Below are 17,379 nucleotides of genomic sequence, written 5' to 3'. Positions count from 1 at the left end.
AAGGATTAAAAGTAAAACTAGCTGGAAGGAGATTATGTAGCCAAACACAAACTACAGTTTGGTTATTTTTCCAGAGCATTCTCCCATTTTTCCTGCAAATGTGGTGTTCTAAAAAGCCTTCATCTTTAGCTTTACCCCTAGATGCACAAGTAGAACAAATGAAAATGGCACAGATCCTTTTATATGACCTGGGGGAAAGAGGAATACAATTTTGAATGACAATGTCTGCATTCATTAGGAAAATCTCACTCAGTTTGCTTTATAATCATTTGGGGAGGGGGGGAGGTCACCTACTGTTATTTCCTTAAGAATATGAAAAGAATGTTTATTATATCAAATACCACATGAAGCAGTTTTAAGCAAGGGGGTGGACAGTGAAAATGATCCTGAAGTGAATAGTGAATAACAATGATTGCAGATCTAAGTGTAGTTCTGGTTTTGAGGTATTTCAGAATAAATTAACAGATCAATTCAGTGCACACAGACTCATAGCAAAAAAAAAAAGTGAACTTACTTTTCTTTGATTTATTCTCTACAACCGTTCTTGAAATCCTCAATGGAACGATGGAGTGGTGGCTGAAATGAGGGAAGAGGAAAAAAAGGACAAGGAGAAAGGGGAGAAAGGACAAGATGGGAAAAGAAATCTGATTTGGTTTCAGGTTTCATTACATCCTCAAACTCAAACCAGGTTTATCAAAAGGTTCATGAAATCACTAAACTTAAAACTGATTTATGGCTTGGGAGTGAAAACCAGGCAGAACTGGGCAACTGTGATCACTTTTAACAAAAATTCTGGTGTTGAGAGTTCACGTGTACCCACACTACCAGTGCATAGTTCCAGATTAGCCAATGTGCACTCGATGCACTTACACAGGGTCCCCATCTCAGGGGTCCCCTGGCCACGAGATTTGGGTGGGTAGCATTGTGAACTGGCATATGTGGTTGCAACACCACTCAGGTTTGGCCTGGCTGCCTTGCCCCCCCATGACAGAGGAGTGACTTAGCCAAATTTCAGTGAGTGCATTGTGACCTGGTGCACGGGCTTGCAGTGCCACTCAGGTTTGGCCTGGCACAACCTTCATCATGACGGGGTGGGCAGCCAGACCAAATTTGAGCCAAGGTGAGGGCTTCCCCGCCCCCCCTAATTTCCATAGTAAGGGATCACAACTCTTTAATCCCACACAGCCAATGCACACCAGCCCCAGAGATGGGAACTTCCACACTTCACACTGCAACATTAAAGAGCACTAGGCGAGTCCACAATTACACCATCAGTATACATACAGGCATCTGCTTACGGTATATATTCACTTTTTGCCCATTTTCCTTTCATTTTGAACAGGAACTAGATCCTGTTAATAAACTTAAAGGGATAGAAGTCAGCCTGAAATCTAGTTTAAAAAAGTTATAAACCATACACCTGCTTCTGAGTCTCTCTCTGTCAAGTTATAGCAGCTTGCAATCACATTTTCCTATTTTTTAAAATGCTTTTCTCTTCCTTGAGCATGTGAAAAAAACATAAAAACAAAACAGGAAACTGACTGAATATTCAGGGGAAACAGTGAAACTGACTACACATAAAGTGCTGTCAAATGCACAAAGTGACTTGAAAACGGAAGAGGAAAAAAAAGTTTGTTTCCTCTAATCTCTTTCAGTTATAGTAGTCTCAGTTGTTGTAACAATAGTAGGAAAAACATTTTCCGACATAAGCATGAGATGCTCAGATACTATGCTAATGAGACCCATATACATAGGTCAGTAAACAGACAACTACACAGATATTTCTAAATTGACATTGCCACTTTAAGCATTTACTGTTTAATCCCAATATATATGAGAGGCGATTTGGGGAATCTGTCTACGTACAATTTATGAATTCTGTTTGGTGTTGCAATGCTGTTTTTATGAAATTGTTACATCAGGGAATTCCTCTCTGGGGAATCCACCATTTGCTGACAGGGCTGTAGCAGATGCCTACAACCAGACCAAGGACTGGGCAATAGAGCGTCGTTAACCTGAACAACTGTGCTCTGACTGAATAATGGGTATACTGAAGAGGTTGACTAAACAAGGAAACCAGTTCAACCAAGTTGCTCCGCAGGGGCCTGGTGGAGTTGAGAGTGACAAATCCCTAGCAGCAGAACAAAGAAACCAGGTGTTGGCAGGGGGACAGATAAACTTGAGGGACTCACTGAGTGAGACAGGAAACTTTGAGCAGGAGAGAGAAAGAGATGGGCATGCTTTTGTAGCAGGGGGTCTTGTTTAACAGTGTGGCCAGACAAGGTCAGAGAAAGCTAATTGACCTAGAAAGGCTCCATAATTCTGAAAAACCACAACGACCTGTGGGGGAAGGATCCAGGACATCCCAGAGAACTCTGCCCAAGCCCAAAGAACTCTCCAGAATAGTGAGGAACCTGAGGCAGGGAAACACATATAAGTATGTCTATTACTCTGTATAGTTCTGTGTATTCTTCATGATATCTCAGTAAAGAGTAATTGTGTTTAGAATTGTGCACAAAGTCTGTCCATTGGCTTTCACTATTGCAGGCCCTTGAAGAGTTAAACTACAAACTTGGAGTGCCTACCTGGCTGGTGTTCTGGGAAAGAGTGTGTGTTGGCTGTGGAGAGCCTGAGGGGTCAGCAGTAGGGGGCTAGAGAGTCGGATCGTGGGATCCCAGCTCTCAGGAGGGGATGCGAGACAGAGGCTCTGCAGCCTGAGAGTGTGGCTACAGATCCCAAGCCTGGGGCAGTGCCTATGTTCTGTTCAGATGCTGAAGTTGTATGGGCTCAAAGTATGAGAGGGGCTCCAAAGAAAACAGCCTGGGAAGTGTCCAGTCAGAGGGGGAGCTCTACCAGGGCTCCATGTGTGTGACAGTATGAGTTTAGCTAATATTCCAGAGGCCAATTTAAGCTCTGGTGTAACTCTGTTAACTTGGTTGATTTAAAGGAAGTTACACCTGGGATTATTTTGGGCATAAGGCATCTAATATAGTATTATAGGGCCAGCCCCAAAGGGCAAAATACAAGCACAATTTAAAATAAACAAAGAAAAGGAGCCATAAGGGAAATATTTTCTTGTTCCGACCCAGTAATTGGCTGTACACAAAACTCAGTTCTTAGGACTCTCAAAAATCATTCATCCTCAACTGCTTACTTGAGGTTTACAGAAGTCTGAGCCACATTAAACGTTCTGGAGTACAACGTGGAGGTGTGTAGGAAGGAAGTGGATATACATCATTACAGAGATCTTAAATGAACCATTTTCAAGAAACCCAACTGAAGATAAGTTATTTTAAATGAGAAAACTCTGCTGTGTTTTGTTGTAAATCCATTTTTCAGTTTACATGGAAGCCTGCTTTTTTGATGAATGCAGGGTACTGCAAGTTGCAGAAGGTACATGGATACATTTTGAGTACTTTGCTAGGATGGAAATTTAAAAGGTGACTCCGAATGGAAAATACTTTTTCTCTTGGGTCTTATGTTTCACACTGTGCTGATAAATCTATTTAGATCATAGAATTAAAAAAAAAAAATCCATGTTAGAACTCCGCAAGAAGAAGATAGGAATGTTAAATGAGACTACACACCTCCCTCATTACTAGCTTCTTAAAAATGTTGCCTCAAGTGGTTAAAAATAAATAAATTGCATTGCCGTCTAACAATTTCAAACAAGCACGTTGTAGCTGCAGGCTCTATCTCTGCAGGTTTTATTAGTAAAGCAAGGAGTCAACGGTTGTGATTTACAGTCTGTAGAAAAGATGATGTCATTGTAATGTGAACAAGGTCAGAGTCCCCAGAGACACATTACCCTGACAATAGGATGAGATCATACCATATACTTGTCTGCTCCAAGGGAAAATAATCAAGCAGACTTAAATGTAAAACTGTGCTGAGCATTAGTCAAAATCCGTAGAGGCAGCATTTAGTCTAACGTAATACAGTAGAGTGCTGTAGATTTCTTTCCGAGCTTTACTCATCAAAAAGCTTGCTCAGCAAGGGCCCAATCCAACTCCGACTCAAGTCAATGAGAAGTTAATTGGAGACTTCCCGAGGAGCTGGATCATACCCTGAGGGTCTGCCACAGGATACCCGTAGCACATCATAGGATGTGGCACCTGATGCAGAGAAACTCATTTTTAATGTACGTAGTTTTTTAAAAAAAGGTAAAAATGTGAACTCAGAATTACACAACCTATACAGATTAATTACACCACATCCCTTAATACAAAATGCTGTAAAGAAGGAAAGTGTTCTCGAGCAATTCTTTGAAGTTATGAGGGTTTTGTTTTCCCAGCAGTTCACATGTAGTTAACATTATATTTATTTTTGTTAAAATATTCCAAAGACAATGTTAAGTAGAAGATCTAATTTTATCTGTGAATGTTGTGATGTGTATGGAACAGTACTAAGGGGCTTAATGGAGAATAACCTATCTATACATTATTCATACATATCTTACTGTAGAATTTTATAGAAATGTATGTCCCAGCAATAAAATTATATAGGCTGGTTAAAAAAATTCAAACCTACAGAAAGTATAAAACGGTCTGTAAAATTCAGGTCAGGTCCTCAGCTGGCACAATTTAGCATAGCTCCATTGACTAAAATGGTGCTACAGTGTTAACTACATGTTAACTGTGGAGACTTCAACACAGCTACATGTATTTACACAAGCTGATGAAATAGGCTCATAAGGGGATTTTTTGTTGGTGGTGTGTTTTAAAAAAAGTAATTTCTATAGATCCCTATTGACTTAATCCCCATAAATTCTATAGCTCCTTTCTATAAAGGGGAATAAGTTAGATTTTTTTTGGTTGAAATGGAAAAACTGTCAGTACCTAGCAGGAGATACACTGATCATCTGAAACAAAAGTGATCCAGCTAGTTTATAAATGCACTGATTCACAGATTAAAACTGAGTGTTTAAAAAGAAAGCTTTATAAAATTGGGTTTTCTATCCAAGAGATTTTGTATACCCCTTGGAAGTGGTACGTTTGAAATTATCTGAGATCAAGACAAGAAAGCTAAACAAACAAATTGCCAAAACTTGGTGCCACTGAAGTGAAAGCAAAGACCTACGTGGTGTGCTTTATAAAGAATTACAATTGTGTTTCTGCTTAAGATGACTAGCTTCCTGGATGTGGGTGTTTCATTTAAACTTTGAAGAGGACATCAAAACACATTTACATGAATATAGATCATTGCTTCCGCTGGGAGATTTAAATGTATCCAACAGCTGTGGGGAAGGATTTTCTCACTTCTCTAAACATCCTTCCTTCAGACAAAGAATTAGTAACTTATATTATAGTCTTGTTTATATACTGTGACCCTAACAGCATCCCAGTGCAAGAGGGCAACAGGCTCATTGGTATCTGGTAGTGTGTTTCAGCTGGTTGGACCAGGTCAGGGCACCCCAATTAATTTAGGTCATAAACTGCATCTGATATGTGTCATACAAGGTATTATTGGAAAACTAATAACACACTGATCATTAATATTCTTGCATGGTGTATGTATGGTAAACGCCCACAGGACCATACAAATATGAAGGAAATATGGTATTAGAATATATTGACCAGACAAGTCTGAGAAGTGGGTAAATAGGTCTCTCCCAGAAAAAGAACAGGCCAATGCCTTCAGCCAGGTGTCAGAGTCAAATGTCAAGTGGCTGCTCATTTACATCAGAGAGGGCAAGGACGGATCAATTTGCATTTTATCAAACAACAGTGGAGGAAGAAACCAGCATGGAATTTCCTTCATCACGAGACTCCATGTCTCCTTCTGTCCAGCTTGAATTAACTTTACTTTGGGAGGGAACCTTCAGAATAATCCATCTCAAAGGTTCAATGGGCTATAAAAGACAGGGACAAAGAACCCCAAGTTATCATTCACCTAAGATGACAAAGGAACTGAGCACTTTGGACTTTATGGGAGATCCTGAGCAAAGGCGTGGTCAGTCATGTTGCTGAAAGGTAGTGTGGTAAAAATCTTATCTTGAACCAAGACTGTAGTTTTGTTATGTCTTAGTCTCTAGAAAGCATTTTGCACTCTTATTTGCTTGTAACCATTTGTGACTCGATCCTTTATACCTGAACTCTCTTAAAATCCTATCTACTCTGGTTAATGAACTCATTTTACTTTTAATCTAAACAAACCCAGTGATGTGTTTGAATTGAAGTGATTGTTAACTCCAGTTAAAGTGATAAACTGCATTTTTTCTCTTTAGAGGAGCAAATGAACCTTCTTATTCCTCTGGATGGTCCAGGAAAGGACACTGCAGAGCACTCGGTGTGGGGAAAATTCAGGAGTGGGGGGCAGTGGCGTCATCTTGCCCCGTTTAACCAAAAAGCGTATCTGGGTGGATACCAGAGCGTGGCTGGAATGTAACAAGCAGGCTGCTGGAATCAGAGTTGCTAGTCCAGGGTTACTTATCACACAGACACTCATGAGCACTGGCTCTAAAAGAGAAAGAAACCATAGAAAAAGAGGATAGGCAATCTAACCTGCACAATTGCCAAGCCTTTCTTGTGATGAGATCAAAAGCTGCTAAACTTGGCTATATCACTGACAAAGGCCATTACACAAAGTCCTGCAATCCGTTTAACGCTTTGTTGACCAGCCTCTGAAAAGTGGTTCCTGCATTAATTAACCCACATGTAACATTTTGAATTCATCCATATCAGCAATAAAAGCAGAATTTTTCTGTGCATCAGGATCCAAAGAAATCCACCAATAACCTTTCACAAGGTCAAACATGCCAAGATATTTAGCATTGCTCAAGATTTGCAGCATGTCATCAATTCTGGACATGGTATAAACATCTGGCACGCTGACAGCATTGAGTTTTCTACTCTCCACACAAAATCTTACTGTTATCTTTCTTAGCATAGGTCTTCACTGGCAATGGCAGCGCTTTAATGTGGCTTGTGTAGTCATGGCAGAGTAAAACCATCTCCACGAGGGGCGTAGCTATACTGTGCACTGTCTATACTGGCATGTTACAATGCTGAAACCTGCAGCGCTCCGGGGGGTGTTTTTTCACACCCCATAGCAAGAGAGTTGCAGCACTGTAAAGTGCCAGTGTAGACAAGCCCTTAGGGACAGATACAATGGGCGATGTCCAAGAGCTGTCAAAGTCTTTAATTACCCTCAAGTTCAGCGTGCTCCGTATTGCGATACAGATTTGCTCTTGCACTGTACCAGTGGTAGAATAAGCTTAGCTGGGTGCATACTGAAGACCTACTGTGCCAGTTTTATGGGTGATCTCATAGGTCTTCCCAGTGTTGCTGGAGAAAACTTGTCTGTGGCTCTTCAGTATACACAGAATCTCTTTTCAGTCTGGCTTAGTACTTTGCATATCTTAATGCCTTCAAGTGATAAGTCATCTTGGCATTCAGCCATCAAATCTATGCCTCAGTTTCCCCTTCAACACAACAAATCATGTTTATCATCGCTTCTCTATGGTATGCTTTAAGCCTGTTGGTATGTAAAAGCTGTGGGGCAGCATAACTGTGAGGCCTTTTGAACTATATGTATATTGTCACCTCTTCCATCACTTCAAAAGGTCCCTCCCATGAGCTTTGCATTTGTATTTTTTCGCAGGGATAAGTACCAATACCAATTCTCCTACTTCTAAAGAGTGTTTATTGGTATGTTGATCATACCATGCCTTTTGTTTGGACTGACTGTCCTTGAGCTTAGTCTGAACCACCTCTGTCATGTCCTTTAACTCTTGCCTGAAACTTTGTACATATTTCTGCCTCAGTGGCCCTTTCCCAGGAGTCTCTGATAAGATCCAGGGGTCCCCTCATTTTCCTTCTGTACAAAAGATCAAATAGGCAAACACTGTAGATTCTTGGGGCACCTCCTTATAAGCCAATAGCTAGGGTAACATTTCATCCCTATCCAGGTCCCGCCTGTTGGCGGACATCCCCAGCATTGATTTTAGTGGCCCATTAAACCTCTCCACCAGACCATTTGTCTCTGTGTGATACAGGGCAGCTTTTACTTGTTCAACCCACACAACTTCCATAACTCACCGAATAGCTGAGACATAGAAATTTGACCCACGATCAGATAAAATCTTTTAAGGGAAACCCACTCTGCTAAAAATAGTGAAAAGGGCTTTGGCTACATAATCCGCTTCTATGTTATTTTGAGCAACTGCTTCAAGGTATCTAGTGGCAAAATCCACTACCACCAAGATATACTTTTCCCATTTGGGTAGGACCAGGCATAAGGCCCACAATGCCCATTGCTACCCTATAAAATGCCTCTCATCTCACAGGCAAGAGCGGTAGAGGGACTTTTGGGGATCCTGCAGGTCTTTTCCTCTTCTGACATAAGTCACAAAATGTGCAAGATTCTCACATTATTCTGTATCCCTGGTCAGAAAAAATTCTTCCTTAACCTATCATAGGCTCCCGAGTGACCAGCAAAAGGGCGATTGTGGGGTAGCAACATTAACACCCCACAGTGCTGGGCAGGCACAACTAGCTGTTTGTGAGGTTACCCAGAGCTTCCGTACTTCCCCAGGGTGCTTCTCTGTGCAGCTTTCCTTCCTCTTCAAAAAACACTTCCCCTATTTGCCTTCCTGTGGTTCCCTCAAGGATGTTCCCAAGGATGCTTTCTAGCATGGGGTCTGCTCTCTGTTCGTTGGCAAAACCTTGGCAGCGGACAACCTGAACAGACTCTCCAGTCGCAGGGGAAAACTCCTTCCCCTTTAGCTTGGTATGCTTACTACCCTTCTCTGCTACGAAGGAGCTGACCTTCTTGGCCCCTTCCACACTTGAAAGCTCATTGCTTTCTCTTGCTGAGCTGGGGCTGGGGCCATCCCCTCCCACCTCAACGACATTTTGTCTGTACAATTCTCTCCTGAGATCACAGAACAATAGTCCTTTTTCCTGCAAGTTACTACATTAACTGCTTAGGACAAAACCAAACTATCATTCCCCACAAGAATTGCCATGGAAATACTATCCAGCACACTAACTTTCAAAATTCCCTCCAGATCTTCCCATTCCACATGTACTTTAGCTAAAGCTACAGTGATTTCATGTAGTCCCAATGCTCGGTTCTGCTTTCTTGCCAGGGATCATGTCTGACTGTTTAACCGTGCCTCCCCTGATCAGAGTAATCTCCATCCACACATTCTTTGCCATGTACCTTGGCAGCTTTAACAAATTCCTTGTCTACCCCCCATGGACAGGAATGGGTTATCCCCAAAGTGAAGTCCTCACAAAATTAATCCTATAACCTGCAGGTATCTCTTGGGATTCTAGGTTAAGGACAGCTGCTTTAACTTGGGTTGGATGGGGTGTGGGCTTAGCTTCTTTCATTTTAGGGCAATTATTCCTCAGGTGTTCGGGGAACCACAGGTTAAACACCTTCTTGGATTGTTCTCCTGCAAGGGAGATTCCCCAGGGAGAATCTATTTTAGGGAGGAGAATACAGGGACTCCCAATTGTTCTCTTCCTTCCCAAGGACAAAATGGAGCTCTCCCGTAATGCTGGTCTTCTGCACTCCCCCTGTGGCTTGCAGTCACTGTATGCTTTAGCTTGCATATGTGCATCAGCAAGAGACATAGCATTTTGGATCAAAATCATAGTTTGTCTGATTTTTTCAGAACATATGCTCAGGAATTGTTCTTGTGCACAAAAATCAAACAACTGATCATAACTCTCTGCCACCTTTGCCTTGGCCCATTTTGTCTTCACAGAATTTGTATACATATTCTCTATGACTCATTTGCTCATGCATATTGAGACATCTAAATTTTATTCTATACACTTCAAGGGTAATTTAAAACCTTTGCATTAAAACCCTTTTAAATTCAGCGTATTTCAAAGCCTGTTCAACTGGCTTTTCATTAAACAATTTTTTCAGTGTTTTACCAGATAGCTTTCCAATCAGTGTGGGGACTTTCTTGTCTTCTGGAATTTTATGCAATTCACACAGCCTTTCAAAAGTAGTGAAATATTCTTCAATACAGCCTGTGTGTGCAGGGCACGGCTTCTCCCAGTTGGATATTCCTTGTGGGAGGGAATACCTGGTGTCTGTGGAATCTTTCCATGTTGCTCCATCATGATTAGGTTATATTACCTTTCCTTCTCTTTTTCTATGACTTCCTTTTCTTACCGCTCCAAGGCTTATCAGTGGGCTGTTTCCTCTGGGCTTAAAGTGTAAGCCTCAGGTAAAATAGCAAGCTATGTGGAAATGCTGGTTCAGCCAGACCAATGTCAGGTTCTGGGGTGCAATCCAGACTAGCGAGGGTTGTCGTCACTGCCTGCCCTGTAACCCTGGGTGCCTTAAATTGCTCTGCTGCTGTAGCTCCTTTGTCTAGATTCCCCAGCCAGCATACAAGCATGCACTGAGTGTCTGTGTGATAAGCAACCCTGGACTAGTAACCTCGATTCCAGCAGCCTGCTTGTTACACTCCAGCCACACACTGGTATCCACCAGCTTTTTGGTTACACCGGGAAAGATGACCCCAGTTGCCCCCCATTCCTGAATTTTCCCAAACTGTGAAATTTTCCCTGCTCTGCAACAGGGGTGCTGGAACTAGGGGTGCTGAGGGTGCAGCAGCACCCCCTGCTCTGAAGTAGTAACAACCACCAAATCCATGGTTTCTGCTTTCAGCGCCCCCAGCTCTCTCCTGGGCCATTCAGAGGAATAATAAGGTTCATTTCCTCCTCTAAGGAAACAGCTTATCACTTTAACTGGAGTTACCATTTCAATTCAAAACACAGCACTGGATTGGTCTGGAATAAAGTAAAACGAGTTCATTCATCAGAATAGATAGGATTTTGAGAGAGTTCAGGTATAAAGGATAGAGCCAGAAATGACTACAAGTAAATCAAAGTGAAAAATGCATTCTAGAGACTAAGACATAAAAAAACCAGAGTCTTGGTTTAAGGTAAGATTTTTACCACGTTACCTTCCAGCAAGATGGCTGATCACCTCTCTGGTCAGTATCTCCCACTAAGTCCAAAGTACTCAGTTCCTTTGTGATCGTAGGTGAATGATAACTTGGGGTTCTTTGCTTTCCTCTTTTATAGTCCTGTGAACTTCTGAAATGGATTCTGCTTTGGGTTATCTGCAAAGTAAAGTTCATTCAAGTTGTGCGGATGGAGATATGGAGTCTCATGGTGAAGGAAGTTCCATGCTGGTTTCTTCCCTCGCTGTTGTTTGATCTGTCCTTGCCCTCTTTGATGCAAATGAATGGCCACTTGACATGTGATTGCTAATTGACTCTGATGACACTTGGCTAGAGGCTTCAGCCTGTCCTTTGTCTGGGAGAGACCTGTTTACCCACTTCCCAGACTTGTCTGGTAAAAACATTTTAGTTCCATAATTCCTTCATTTGTACAGTCCTTTGGGCGTTTACTATACATGCACCATGCAAGAATATTAACCATCAGTGTGTTAGTTTTCCAACGATACCTTAACATGACTCTCATCAGATGCCATTTATGACAAACGAATTGGGGTGCACTGACCTGGTCCAGCCAGCTGAAACTTGCTACCAGATACCAGGGAGCCTCTGGCCATCTTGCATTGGGATGTTGTCAGAGCCAAATATACACTATTAAAATCATAGCTACCCTGGCCCTTCTGTCTACTATTACCAACTCCTCCCACCTCCCCACATGCCCAATCTTTAGAATTAAAACCAAAAGTTATACTTATTGCTAAATCTTTGAATGTATGTATATAAACCACTGTAATGACACATTCAGCCCATAAAGCCATTTTTATCTCAGGCATCAGGTGCTTTTTTCTGCTTTGCACCCATTCTCCTCAATTATTTCATTTCCCCCAACAGCACATCCCACAGAGTTTCTAAAATTGGATCATTCCATTACAGATTAATATATTGTTGCACTAGTAAAGTTCACGTCATGAGGTGAGAGACTTTCTTCAAATGTCACCTCTGAACATCTTTGAGTTTACCTACCAGGAGGTTGTAATCCATCCTACAAAAGTCATTCTTTTGGAGGAATCAGAAAATGTTATGAGTGGAAACTGACAGTTATGGATTCATTTTGTTTGGGAGAAGGGCGTTTGGCTTCCTTGAAGAAAAGGGAGAGGTGATACAATGCTATGAAACCAGCACATCTTGGAAGAGTCCTTTAGACAATATGGTACATTGAGGAGCCATGCTGCTTAAAGCAGCAGTAACTTCTGATGGGATATTATAATATAACCTTGAGTAGACAGTGTATAAAAAACCCTTTCCGCTCTTGGAATCTTTACTGTAAAATCCACAAGTCATTCATTTTACTTCCCACAAGTATGTAATTCACTCTTTAAAAATAATACACACACACACACACACACACACGTACGTATTCAGTGTTGAAAGAGAAATTGGCAAAGGCTAGGGAGAAGGATACAGCCATTTTGGCAGCAAAAGGCATCCTCCTTTATTTTTGGCATTCTGGTACAACCTAAAGGCAAAAAAACATGCTCTTGGGGACTATCATGAGCGAGGGATAAAAGTCACCACTGGGAGGGATGGTTTGGCAGCAACTAAAGAGTAAAGGAGGAAATTCATCAGTAGCAGGGAAGTCCCCCACCTTTGTCCTGAAACACTGAGAATATATAAGATATTCAATAGATTTCTTAAAAAAAAAATAATAATAAAAAAAAAAAATCAAGAGGCAGCTGACCTTTTCCACCCACAGAACAAAGGGACAGAACATATCAGACTCCCCTCACTTTCCCATTAACTTCAAGTGATAGTTTAACATGGACAATAATGCAGAACTCCTCTAATGTAGCTCGGGAATCATGGAAGAATGTTCTCTTTTGGCACAGTCTCAAAAGCTACATGATTCTCCTCTGTTATGATCAAGAATAGAAGTTATTATCCCGCAAACGCTCTTCAGCATGCTTCATCAGCCACTCCAAAATGCCATTTGTAATTCCCAAAAGACCTTTGAGCTGTTTAGATCAAGACCAAATTCTTCTTCCCCCTTCTGTGTGATCCATACTTTCTTCCAGTATGCTTACTTCTAGACCCAATACTTTCTAAACTAAAGTTTGTCTGTTTACACAACTGTCCCTCTTTTGTGGTCATGATTACTGCTGCATCCATAGAGTGTTTATTACTAAAAAAAAAAGGTGAAATGAAAAGAAAAAGTTGGGATTGTGTCTTTTTATTGCTCTTTTTATGATGAATAAGGATGCACTGAAATATTTTAAAAACATTTTGACTTGATTTTAATACAATATTTGAACTATCAAACATACCAAGTCATCATTTCCTTCTCCTTTGTGGTCAGACTTTGCCTCCTGGATAATGTCATCAGACGGGGCTATAATCTTAAATGTCTGTCTCTCTGAGTGACGAAGGAATGCTGATTCATAAAAATCAGCAAAGGGTGAGAGCCACATTAGAGTTGCGGGTATCATGGGATATCCCTCCTCAGGTCCCCCAAACCCTTGCCAAAGTCCTCCAGCAAAGTCAAGGAAGTGAAGACCTGATATTTCCACATGAAACCACAAGCACAACACAAACAGTTGTTTGGGTAGGGGTTTTTGTTTATTTTTGTTTCTTTTTTGGAGGGGTATTGGAAAAAAACTTTGAAAAAGTCTTTATCATAAAGCACCAATGAAGGACAAAAGTTAAACCAATAGTCCTGATCCTCCTGTCACTTGCACTGGTGTAAGTCAGGAGTAAATCCAGTGTGAGAGGGGAATCAAGACCAATATTTTCTTCTTTGTTGTTCACTGTCAATATTGTAGGTGAAGATTTACTACTAGCCTCTAGCACTTTAGTTTCAGATCATCCAAATCCAAATAAAGCTTAAAGCTGGAGAAAGAAGTGTCTGTACAGTCGAAAATAAGTCTCATTTTTGTACTTGTAAAAGGAATACATGAGGGCTATAAACAATGTTTCCTAAAAATGGCACAAGCTTCTCATTTTAAATGTCAGATAAGGATTTTGCAGCATGCATTTCAGATTTGTTAAACATAGTGGCTCTTCTAAAGAGTATACATTTTAAAAAAATAAAATGTAATAAAGTTGCAATAAGACATTATACCACAAACTCCAGTACTGCCAACCACAAGTGTTAAAAAATCATATTGGGCCCTAAAAATAAGGAGATAAAAAAAGTATACCTAGGGGTCCTTTTACATGCCCTCTGGGTTTTGCACTTGGCTTATCTTCAAGCTTCTCTTTGCAATCCTGAGGACTGGAAATGTCCTTTTTAAACATGAAATCATATGACTCCAGCAGTTGGGACATCAAGAAAAACACCAAATATTGCAAGATGTCTGATAAAATTAAGAAAATTGGCAACTTTGAAACTCCCTTCCTTCATGCACAACTGGTTTGCTGTTCATAGGAGTTATGATAAACTATGCAGAAAAATATTTCTACTGTCCAATAGGATAGGTTTTATCTAGAGAGAGAAATGGCATAGCTAGCTAAGGTCTGGTCCACACTGGGGCGGGAAATCGATCTAAGTTACGCAACTTCAGCTATGTGAATAACGAGGCTGAAGTTGACGTATTTAGATCTATTCACCGCGGTGAGTCGATGGCTGACGCTCCCCCGTCTACTCTGCCTGCACCTCTCGCTCCGGTGGAGTACCAGAATTGACGGAAGAGTGCTCAGGGGTCAATTTATCATGTCTATACTAGATGCGATAAATCGACCCCCACTGGATCGATCGCTGCCTGCCAATCCGGCGGGTAGTATAGACAAGCCCTTAGTCACAGGTTACTTGTGTGCTCATAAATTGAACACAAAAAGAGTTTAACATATTAAGGGCCAGATCCTCATCTGGTGTAATTCAGCATGCTTAACTGAATTCTCATAAACATTAGTTTATGTTAGCTGAGGAGTTGGCCCTAGAAATCACTCTATAGGTACCAAAAGTTGACAGCTAAACTGCATTCAAACTACACTTCCATGTAATCAATTGCTGAAGGAATAGAAAAAGGATGCCTTCTGCAAGGGAAGGAACACACAGACACTTATATATCGTGCTAATGTTAATGTCACGCTCAATCACATGGGTAAATGCAAATAAGTGCTATAATTAACTAACAATTGATAAAAACAGACTGAAGAAGTAAACAAAAGTTTCTGTGTAACAATCTCAGTGCAATCTATTGATATTTTGTTGCCCTTCTCCCCCTCCGTCCCACACCCCTGGTGAAGATTAAGGTCAGTGCCCAACTCCCACTGAATTTCAATGGGTTTTTGGCATCTAACTCCCTTAGGCTTTTTTTAAAATCCCAGCCTAAAGCAATTGCACTTTGCTGTGTTAAGCAGTGGAATATTACGGATTACCCAATCTTGCTCTCTAAAAGTAAACCACATGTAATATGACAACGACCTCATCAAAGTCCAAACACTGCAAATAATGAACAATAAATCTGTTTATAGAGCAATAATAAGTGAACCTACCTGAAAACCACATGATCTTTATACCAGGTTTGAAAGACGCAGCTGTTTTTCAGTCAGTTATGACTGGATACATTGTGTTGTTTTGCTTTGGCCAGTACAGTCTGTCACCTGCAGGCTTTAGAGGAAAGGCTAAATCCACTCCATCATTTTGGCAGCTGTCAATTCTCTCATCTCTATATTCCTCAGTTCCCCGCTGCCAAATGCACCTGGAGCACTTTCTCCTTGGCTGGGATTGTGGTATGCAGACCTCAAGTGCAACTGACAGCTAGCAGGGAACGTTCATACAGCTGTGCAGTTATTGCAGTTCTCCTCTTCTATAGGCCAGGTCTTCACTGGCTGAGAAAGCAGAATGGTCTTCATGGGACCTAGCAATATTCTATTATGAGTTCGTTCAGGGGCCTAGGCTGCTTTGATGAGACACCTGCAAACAAGGACCAGAGGGACAGGAAAATTATGAAGTTTCCTTCATGGAGTTTCCTACACATCATTCCCTCACGGAAGAGGGGTCTGGACTCGAAGGGGTGAGGACTCCCAACCTCTCAGAACCTGTGGATCCATGGGGAGGGACCCCTTTCACAGATCCATGTAGCTGCCAGGAGTCTTTTACATGGATAGCTACTGTTCTTTAGGCCTCGCTGTCCCCCAGCCTCCAGCAGCATGCTCCAACAGGAGCCATGGTGTCATTGCCTGGGTCTCCGCAGAGGGACTTGCTCACAGAGTTATTCTGATACAGCTGTGAGCTGTTTTAAATGTCCCTGCAGAAGTTGGACTGCTCTGAGGAGATGGCACTGCAGAGAACCTCCTGCCCCTTGGTCTGCCCCTTCCCATCATGTTAACTGGAATCATAACCCCAAAGAGCTCCAGTGGAGGGGCTTCTGTGAAATCTAGAGGAGTGGGAGTAAGATGTGTAGACATGCAGGTTAGGCAGTTTCCTTTCACGCTGGTATGAAGATATCCACCCATGGAAGAGATTCTCTGAGCCCAGATAATTATGTTCTGCCTCCTAAGTTCCACCATACAGTTTCAACTCAGTGCAATAACCTTCTCTATTTCAAACCTGTGTAGCATTATTTTGCGCTCTTAAACAGTGTACATTTCACCCAAAAGTAAGTAAGGGACTAAGTAATCCCTATTACATAATTTACCAAAGTAGTTAATACACAGGATCCTCAGAATAAAAGCACCAAACAAGTGCAATGTATTATTTTTTCACTGGGTTTTTACAGCCAAATATTTCAGACATACCCTTTTTTCAGCAGCCACAGTTACATTACTCACTGGACTCCACGTTCATAACGTTTGAGTATGATAGGAATTGACTGGATGTTGTTTTGATATATAAAGGTTAATTTAAAATAATGTAAGAGATCTATATTGCATGACAGCAGCATTACCAATGAGAAGTCTTGGATTCAGAAACAAGATCAGCTTTCAAGCCCCCAACCAGCGATAGCTGCACTTGTCATGAACATACTGCACTTAGTCCCCAGGGGAAGTGCATCTTCAGCTGTCATGTATGCAGCTCCTTCTGTTAGTCAATCCATGAAGAAATACTGACTTTTTCTTCTGAAGAGTCAGTCACCTGACCTCCTAAAGGTAAGTGCTGCTGTGACAAGAGACGAAAGGCAGAGAATTAGCTAAACAGTGTGCTTGGTAATATGCTCATAGCCTGCTACAGTATTACATTACGAGTTGGTTCTGGATATATCTGTCTATATCAATGAACCAAAAATCAGCCCTTGGAGTTAGGTGGCTGTTCTAAACCACCTCATCTTAAGGATCATGAAAAAAAACAAAACAATCAAGCGAACACAGCAGAGGCAGCCAGAACCCATTCATCTTTCATATCATTATTCATGCTATGCAAACTACTGTTGTTTTTGATCAAACATCGTAGTCCCTGTCCCCGTCCCTAGAGGACTGATCTTGTCTTTTCATCTTTGAATCATCCAGTC

At 41.4% G+C, this 17,379-nt stretch overlaps 1 long non-coding RNA gene across 1 annotated transcript in view; it reads right to left on the bottom strand.

The window, feature by feature from the left end:
- The window catches only part of LOC144271117 (uncharacterized), a 50,611-nt gene extending 33,589 nt beyond the window's left edge, over positions 1–17,022 (bottom strand). The window contains exons 1-3 of the long non-coding RNA XR_013347307.1: positions 16,819–17,022; positions 15,425–15,845; positions 515–576 (exon numbers count right to left, since the gene is read on the bottom strand). This is a non-coding gene — a long non-coding RNA (uncharacterized LOC144271117). The remainder of the gene's footprint in view (positions 1–514; positions 577–15,424; positions 15,846–16,818) is intronic.
- Positions 17,023–17,379: the final 357 nt, after the last annotated feature.

Source organism: Eretmochelys imbricata, chromosome 10 (assembly GCF_965152235.1).
Source record: "Eretmochelys imbricata isolate rEreImb1 chromosome 10, rEreImb1.hap1, whole genome shotgun sequence".
In the NCBI taxonomy this organism is placed as follows: Eukaryota; Metazoa; Chordata; order Testudines; family Cheloniidae; genus Eretmochelys; species Eretmochelys imbricata.
Note: the sequence above shows the minus strand (reverse complement) of the source record. Positions and strands in the feature narration are given on the sequence as shown.